We start from the raw sequence: 8,431 nt of genomic DNA, 5'->3' as shown, positions 1-8,431 counted from the left end.
TCACTCTGTCAGCCAGGCCGGAGTGCAGTGGCGCCATCTCCGTTCCCTGCAACCTCCGCCTTCTGGATTCAAGGGATCCGCCCACCTCAGCCTTCTGAGTAGCTGGGACCTCAGGAACGCACAACCACGCCCAGCTAATTTTTTGTATTTTTGGCAGAGATGGGGGGGGCAGGGGGGAGCTTCTTGGGGGATATATCTCACTATTTTCCCTGGCCGGACTGGTCTGGAACTCCTGAGCTCAAGCAATCCTCCCACCTCAGCCTCCCAAAGTGTTTATCCCAGGGATAAAGCCAACTTGATAGTGGTGGATAAGCTTTTTGATGTGCTACTGGCTTCTGTTTGCTAGTATTTTATTGAGGATTTTCGCATCAATGTTCATCAGGGATATTGGCCTGAAATTTTCTTTTTTTGTTGTGTCTGTGCCAGGTTTTGGTATCAGGATGATGCTGGCCTCGTAAAATGAGTTTTATGAAGGAGGGAGGATTCCCTCTTTTTCTGTTGTTTGGAATAGTTTCAGAAAGTACAGTAACAGCTCCTCTTTGTACCTCTGGTAGAATTCGGCTGTGAATCTGTCTGGTCCTGGACTTTTTTTGGTTGGTAGGCTATTACTTATTGCCTCAATTTCAGAACTTGTTATTTGTCTGTTTAGGGATTCGACCTCTTCCTGGTTTAGTCTTGGGAGAGTGTATGTGTCCAGGAATTTATCCATTTCTTCTAGATTTTCTAGTTTATTTGCGTAGAAGTGTTTATAGTATTCTCTGATGGTAGTTTGTATTTATGTGGGATTGTTGGTGATATCCCCTTTATAATTTTTTATTGCATCTATTTGATTCTTCTCTCTTCTTCTGTATTAGTCTGGCTAGTGGTCTATCTATGTAGTTGATCTTTTTCAAAAAACCAGCTCCTGGATTCATTAATTTTTTTGAAGGGTTTTTCGTGTCTCTATCTCCTTCAGTTGTGCTCTGATCTTAGTTATTTCTTGTCTTCTGCTAGCTTTTGAATTTGTTTGCTCTTGCTTCTCTAGTTTTGTTGGGTTTTTTTTGTTTGTTTGTTTGTTTGTTTTGAGATGGAGTCTCACGTTGTGGCCCAGGCTGGAGTGCAGTGGTGTGATCTCAGCTCACTGCAAGCTTCATCTCCCGGATTCATGCCATTCTCCTGACTCAGCCTCCCGAGTACCTGGGACCACAGGTGCCCGCCACCATGCCCAGCTAATTTGTTGTATTTTTAGTAGAGATGGAGTTTCACCATTCTAGCCAGGATGGTCTCGATCTCCTGACCTCGTGATCCGCCCGCCTTGGCCTCCCAAAGTGCTGGGATTACAGGTGTGAGCCACCGCGCCCGGCCTCTCCAGTTATTTTAATTGTGATGCTAGAATGTTGATTTTAGATCTTCCTGCTTTCTCTGTGGGCATTTAGTGCTATAAATTTCCCTCTACACACTGCTTTAAATGAGTCCCAGAGATTCTGGTACATTGTGTCTTTGTTCTCACCGGTTTCAAAGAACATCTTTATTTCTGCCTTAATTTCCTTATTTACCCAGTAGTCATTCAGGAACAGGTTGTTCAGTTTCCATGTAGCTGTGAGGTTTTGAGTGAGTTTCTTAATCCTGAGTTCTAATTTGATTGCACTGTGGTCTGAGAGACTGTTTGTTATGATTTCCATTCTTTTGCATTTGCTGAGGAGTGTTTTACTTCCAATTATGTGGAATAACCAGCTAGCCTCACAATGACAGGATCAAATTCACACATAACAATATTAGAATTTTAGAATAAGTGCGATGTGGTGCTGAGAAGAATGTATATTCTATTGATTTGGGGTGGAGAGTTCTGTAGATGTCTATTAGGTCTGCTTGGTTCAGAGCTGAGTTCCAGTCCTGGATATCCTTGTTAATTTTGTCTTGTTGATCTGTCCAATAGTGACAGTGGGGTGTTAAAGTGTCCCACGATTATTGTGTGGGAGTCTAAGTCTCTTTGTAGGTCTCTAAGAACTTGCTTTATGAATCTGGGTGCTCCTGTATTGGGTGCATATATATTTAGGATAGTTAGCTCTTCTTGTTGCATTGATCCCTTTACCATTATGTAATGCCCTTCTTTATCTCTTTTGATCTTTGTTGGTTTAAAGTCTGTTTCATCAGAGACTAGGATTGCAACCCTTGCCTTTTTTGGCTTTCTATCTGCTTGGTAAATATTCCTCCATCCCTTTATTTTGAGCCTATGTGTGTCTTTGTACATGAGATGGGTGTCCTGAATACAGCACACCAATGGGTCTTGACTCTTTATCCAATTTGCCAGTGTGTGTGTTTTAATTGGGGCACTTAACCTGTTTACATTTAAGCTTAATATTGGTATGTGTGAATTTGATCCTGTCATTATGATGCTAGCTGGTTATTTTGCCCATTAGATGATGCAGTTTCTTCGTAGCGTCGATGGTCTTTAAAATTTGGCATGTTTTTCAGTGGCTGGTACCGGCTGTTCCTTTCCATGTTTAGTGCTTCCTTCAGCTCTTATAAGGCAGGCCTGGTGGTGACAAAATCTCTCAGCATTTGCTTGTCCGAAAATGATTTTATTTCTCCTTTGCTTATGAAGGTTAGTTTGGCTGGATATGAAATTGTGGGTTGAAAATTCTTTTCTTTAAGAATGTTGAATATTGGCCCCCACTCTCTTCTGGCTTGTAGGGTTTTTGCCGAGAGATCCGCTGTTAGTCTAATGGACTTCCCCTTCTAACGGGATTCCTTTGTGGGTAACCCGACCTTTCTCTCTGGCTGCCCTTAACATTTTTTCCTCATTTCAACCTTGGTGAATCTGATGATTATGTGTCTTGGGGTTGCTCTTCTCAAGGAGTATCTTTGTCGTGTTCTCTGTATTTCCTGAATTTGAATGTTGGCCTGCCTTACTAGGTTGGGGAAGTTCTCCTGGACAATATCCTGCAGAGTGTTTTCCAACTTGGTTCCATTCTCCCCGTCACTTTCAGGTACACCAATCAGACGTAGATTTGGTCTTTTCACATAGTCCCATATTTCTTGGAGGCTTTGTTCTTTTCTTTTCACTCTTTTTTCTCTAATCTTGTCTTCTCACTTTATTTCATTGAGTTGATCTTCAGTCTCTAATATCCCATCTTCCGCTTGATCGATTCAGCTATTGATACTTGTGTATGCTTCACCAAGTTCTTGTGCTGTGTTTTTCAGCTCCATCAGGTCATTTATGTTCTTCTCTAAATTGGTTTTTCTAGTTAGCAATTCATCTAACCTTTTTTCAAGTTTCCTAGCTTCCTTGCATTGGGTTAGAACATGCTCCTTTAGCTTGGAGGAGTTTGTTATTACTGACCTTCTGAAGCCTACTTCTGTCAATTCGTCAAACTCATTCTCCATCCAGTTTTGTTCCCTTGCTGGCGAGGAACTGTGGTCCTTTGAAGGAGACGAAGCATTCTGGTTTTTGGAATTTTCAGCCTTTTTGTGCTGGTTTCTCCCCATCTCCGTGAATTTATCTACCTTTCGTCTTTGATGTTGGTGACCTTCGGATGATGTCCTTTTTGTTGATGTTGATACTATTCCTTTCTGTTTGTTAGTTTTCCTTCTAACAGTCAGGAACCTCTGCTGCAGGTCTGCTGGCATTTGCTGGAGGTCCACTCCATACCCTGTTTGCCTGGGTATCACCAGCAGAGGCTGCAGAACAGCAAAGATTGCTGTCTGTTCCTTCCTCTGGAAGCTCCATCCCAGAGGGGCACCTGCCAGATGCCAGCCAGTGCTCTCCTGTATGAGGTGTCTGTCGGCCCCTACTGGGAGGTGTCTCCCTGTTAGGATGCATGGGGGTCAGGGTCCCACTTGAGGAAGCAGTCTGTCCCTTATCAGAGCTCGAACGCTGTGCTGGGAGATCCACTGCTCTCTTCACAGGTGTCAGACAGGGACGTTTAAGTAAGCTGAAGCTGTGCCCACAACTGCCCCTTCCCCCAGGTACTCTGTCCCAGGGAGGTGGGGGTTTTATCTATAAGTCCCTGACTGGGGCTGCTGCCTTTTTTTCAGAGATGCCCTGCCCAGAGAGGAGGAATCTAGAGAGGCAGTCTGGCTGCAGTGTCATTGCTGAGTTGCAGAGGGCCTCCACCCAGTTCGAACTTCCGGCAGCCGGCAGCTTTGTTTACACTGTGAGAGTAAAACCGCCTACTCAAGCCTCAGCAATGGCGGATGCCCCTCCCCCCACCAAGCTTGAGCATCTCAGGTCAACCTCAGACTGCTGTGCTAGCAGCGAGAATTTCAAGCCAGTGGATCTTGGCTTGCTGGGCTCTGTGGGGATGGGACCCGCTGAGCCAGACCACTTGGCTCACTGGCTTCAGCCCCCTTTCCAGGCGAGTGAACAGTTCTGTCTTGCTGGTGTTCCAGATGCCACTGGGGTATGAAAAAAAAAAACCCTTGCAGCTAGCTCAGTGTCTGCCCAAATGACCACCCAGTTTTGTGCTTGAAACCCAGGACCCTGGTGGCATAGGCACCGGAGGGAATTTCCTGGTCTGCTGGTTGTGAAGACTGTGGGAAAAGCACAGTATCTGGTCCGGAGTACCCCGTTCCTCCCAGTACAGTCTCTCACAGCTTTCCTTGGCTTGGGGAGGGAGATCCACTGAACCCTTGTGCTTCCTGAGTGAGACAATGCCCTACTCTGCTTCAGCTTGCCCTCCGTGGACTGCACCCACTGTCCAACCAGTCCCAGTGAGATGAACCAGGTACCTCAGTTGGAAATGCAGAAATCACCTGCCTTCTGCATCGATCTCGCTGGGAGCTGCAGACGGGAGCTGTTCCTATTTGGCCACCTTGCCAGCCAGCACGTTCTTAAAATCAACACTTAATCATACACTGCCATATGATCCAGCCATTCCACTCTTCAGTACTTACCCAAAAGGAAAGAAAATACACAAGGAGACTTGAAAATGTTCATGGAAAATATGTATTATGAAAAAACTGCATGGAGTTCCATTTTTTGTGTACCAAAATTAACTCCTATTGACTTGTTATAACATGTCTGAACAGGATCTAGTTTGAAGCACTAAGAAGGATAAGACATTAGTTTGAAAAGAGTCCCTGGCTGGGAGCGGTGGCTCACGCCTGTAATCCCAGCACTTTGGGAGGCCGAGGCGGATGGATCATTTGAGGTCAGGAGTTCGAGGCCAGCCTGGTCGACATGGTGAAACCCTGTCTCTACTAAAAATACAAAAATTAGCCAGGCGTGGTGGCATGCGCTTGTAGTCCCAGCTACTCGGGAGGCTGAGGCAAAAGAATCACTTGAACCAGGGAGGTAAAGGTTGCAGTGAGCTGAGATCATGCCACTGCACTCCAGCCTGGGTGACAGAGCAAGCCTCTGTGAGAAAGAAAGAAAGAGAGAGAGAGAGAAAGAGGGGAGGGGAGGGGAAGGGAAGGGAAGGGAAGGGAAAGAAGGAAAGAGAAAGAGAGAAAAGAAAAGAGTCCCTATTAGAGCAACATGAATTCTGTTAAAATCAAAGCAAGAACAGCCAGGCACGTTGGCTCACGCCTGTAATCCCAGCACTTTGGGAGGCTGAGGTTGGTGGATCACGAGGTCAGGAGATCGAGACCATCCTGGCTAACACAGTGAAACCCCGTCTCTAATAAAAATCCAAAAAATAGCCGGGCGTGGTGGCGGGCGCCTGTAGTCCCAGCTACTTGGGAGGCTGAGGCAGCAGAATGGCGTGAACCCAGGAGGCGGAGCTTGCAGTAAGCCAAAATCGTGCCACTGCACTCCAGCCTGGGTGAAAGAGCGAGACTCTGTCTCAAAAAAAAAAAAAAAAAAAAAATCAAAGCAAGAACAAGTATCATATTTATGGTGAGGCTTAGATGCTTAGATGGAAGAATGGCGAAATCGATGATGCTTAATGAGACGTTTATGGGGACAATGCCCCAAAGTAATCAGCAGTTTTTAAATGGATAATTCATTTTAAGAAAGGATGAGATGGGCCCACCTGAGGTCAGGAGTTCGAGACCAGCCTGACCAACATGGAGAAACCCTGTCTCTACTAAAAATACAAAATTAGCTGGACGCGATGGCACATGCCTGTAATCCCAGCTACTCAGGAGGATGAGGCAGGAGAATCTCTTGAACCTGGGAAGCAGAGGTTGCAGTGAGCCGAGATTGCACCATTGCACTCCAGCCTGGGTGACAAGAGCGAAACTCCATCTCAAAAAAAAGAAAAAAGAAAAAAGAAAGGACGAGATGATGTAGAAAAGCCTACAGCAGCAGACCCTCCAGCTCAATTTGTAAAGACAAAAATTAATCTTGTTCACGCCCTAATTGAAGAGGACCAACTATTAACAGCACAAAAATAGGCAATACCAGCCAGGTGCTGTGGCTCACACCTTTATTCCCTCAGGAGGCTTACGTGGGAGGCTGAGGTAAGAGAATGGCTTGGGGCCAGGAGTTCAAGACCAGCCTGGGTAACACAGTTAGATCCAGTCTGTTTAAAAGAATATAAAAATTAGTCAGGTGTGGTTACACATGCCGGTAGCCAGCTCCCACCTACTTCAGGGGCTGAGGCGAGATGATCACTTGAGCCTAGGAGTTCAAGGCTGTAGGAAAGTATGAACCCCCCCCCCCAAAAATATTATAAACATCTCAGTTGGTTCAGCTTACACAATTCCACTGAAAAATTAAAATCAAGCAAACTCTCTACTGAATGGGTGCCAAAACTATTTCACTCACATCAGCTGCAGACAAGAGCAGAGCTTTCAAAGGAAATTTTAAACAAATGGAATCAAGACCCTGAAGCATTTTCTGAAAGGACTGCAAAAAGAGATGGAACACAACTTTACCAGTACGATCCTAAAGACAAAGTACAATCAAAGCAATGGCTACCAAGAGGTGGAAGTGGTCCAGTCAAAGCAAAAGTGGACCGGTCACAAGCAAAGGTCATGGCAACAGTTTTTTGAGATGCTGGAGGCATTTTGCTTGTTGACTTTCTGGAGAGCCAAAAAACAATAACATCTGCTTATTACAAGAGTGTTTTGAGAATAATGTACAGAAAACCTCACCAGAGAGTTCTTCTCCACCACAACAGTGTTTCTACTCATTCCTCTCCTCAAACAAGGGATATTTTGTGAGAGTTTTGAAGGGAAATCATTAGGCATCCAACTTACAGTGCTGCTTTGGCTTTTTCTTGTCTCCTAACTTCTTTTTGTTTACTAATCTTAAAAAATCGTTTGTTTCCTAATCTTACAAAATCTTTAAGGCCTATAATCCCAGCACTTTGGGAGGCCAAGGTGGGAGGAATCACTTGATCCCAGGAATTCATGACCAGCCTGGTCATGAATAGCAAGATCCCATCTCTACAGAAACATCAAAAAGCTAGGCAGGCATGGTAGCACATGCCTGTGGTCCCAGCTACTCAGGAGGCTGAGGTGGAAGGATCATTTAAGCCCAGGAGATGGAGGTTGCAGTAAGCCTAGATCATGCTACTGCACTCTGGACTGGGCAACAGAGCAAGGCCAATCTTGTCTCTCTCTCTCTCTCTTGCTCTGTGTGTGTGTGTGTATACATATAATATATATATTTTTTTAGATGGAGGCTTACGCTGTTGCCCAGGCTCTAGAGTGCAGAGACATGATCTCAGCTCACTGCAACCTCTGCCTCCTGGGTTCAAGTAATTCTCCTGCCTCAGCCTCCCTAGTAGCTGGGATTACAGGCACATACCGCCACACCCAGCTAATTTTTGTATTTTTAGTAGAGACAGAGTTTTGCCATGTTGGCCAGGCTGGTGTTAAACTCCTGACCTCAAGTGATCTGCCTGCCTTAGCCTCCCAAAGTGCTGTGATTACAGGCATGAGCCACCGCGCCTGCCACCAAGAAGTATATATATATATATTTAAAGGGCACCCATTTTTCTTCTTCTTTAGTGTAAAAAAGGCTATATCAATATGGTTAAATTCCCAGTACCCTCCGTTCTTTAGGGATGGACAAAATGGCTAGAGTCATTGCTTACAAAAGTGTCTTAAACTTTATGGAGCTTATGTTGGGAAATAAAGTTTGCGTTTTTAATTTTTATCTTTTAATTCAATTTTTCCACAAACTTTTTGAAGTCTCCATATTCATACAAAGTTTTGTACACAAATGTTCACAACAGCTTTTTTTTTTTTTTTTTTGAGACGGGGTTTCGCTCTGTTGCCCAGGCTGGAGTGCAGTGGCGCAATCTCGGCTCACTGCAATCTCTGCCTCCCGGGTTCACGCCATTCTCCTGCCTCAGCCTCCCGAGTAGCTGGGACTACAGGTGCCCGCCACCACGCTGGCTAATGTTTTGTATTTATAGTAGAGACGGGGTTTCACCGTGTTAGCCAAGATGGTCTCAATCTCCTGACCTCGTGATCCACCCGCCTCGGCTTCCCAATGTGCTGGGATTACAGGCATGAGCCATCGCGCCTGGCCAGCTTTATTTGTAATAGTTGAAAA

At 45.2% G+C, this 8,431-nt stretch overlaps 1 long non-coding RNA gene across 1 annotated transcript; it reads left to right on the top strand.

Annotated features, from left to right (window-relative positions):
• LOC134757389 (uncharacterized) lies at nucleotides 1–4,896 on the top strand. Its single transcript, XR_010131275.1, has 3 exons — nucleotides 1–144; nucleotides 4,018–4,136; nucleotides 4,652–4,896. It is a non-coding gene; the product is annotated as an uncharacterized lncRNA (long non-coding RNA).
• Nucleotides 4,897–8,431: the final 3,535 nt, after the last annotated feature.

The sequence above is a fragment of the Gorilla gorilla genome, chromosome 17 (assembly GCF_029281585.2).
Source record: "Gorilla gorilla gorilla isolate KB3781 chromosome 17, NHGRI_mGorGor1-v2.1_pri, whole genome shotgun sequence".
In the NCBI taxonomy this organism is placed as follows: domain Eukaryota; kingdom Metazoa; phylum Chordata; class Mammalia; order Primates; family Hominidae; genus Gorilla; species Gorilla gorilla.
This window is presented reverse-complemented; position numbering and strand designations above follow the sequence as displayed.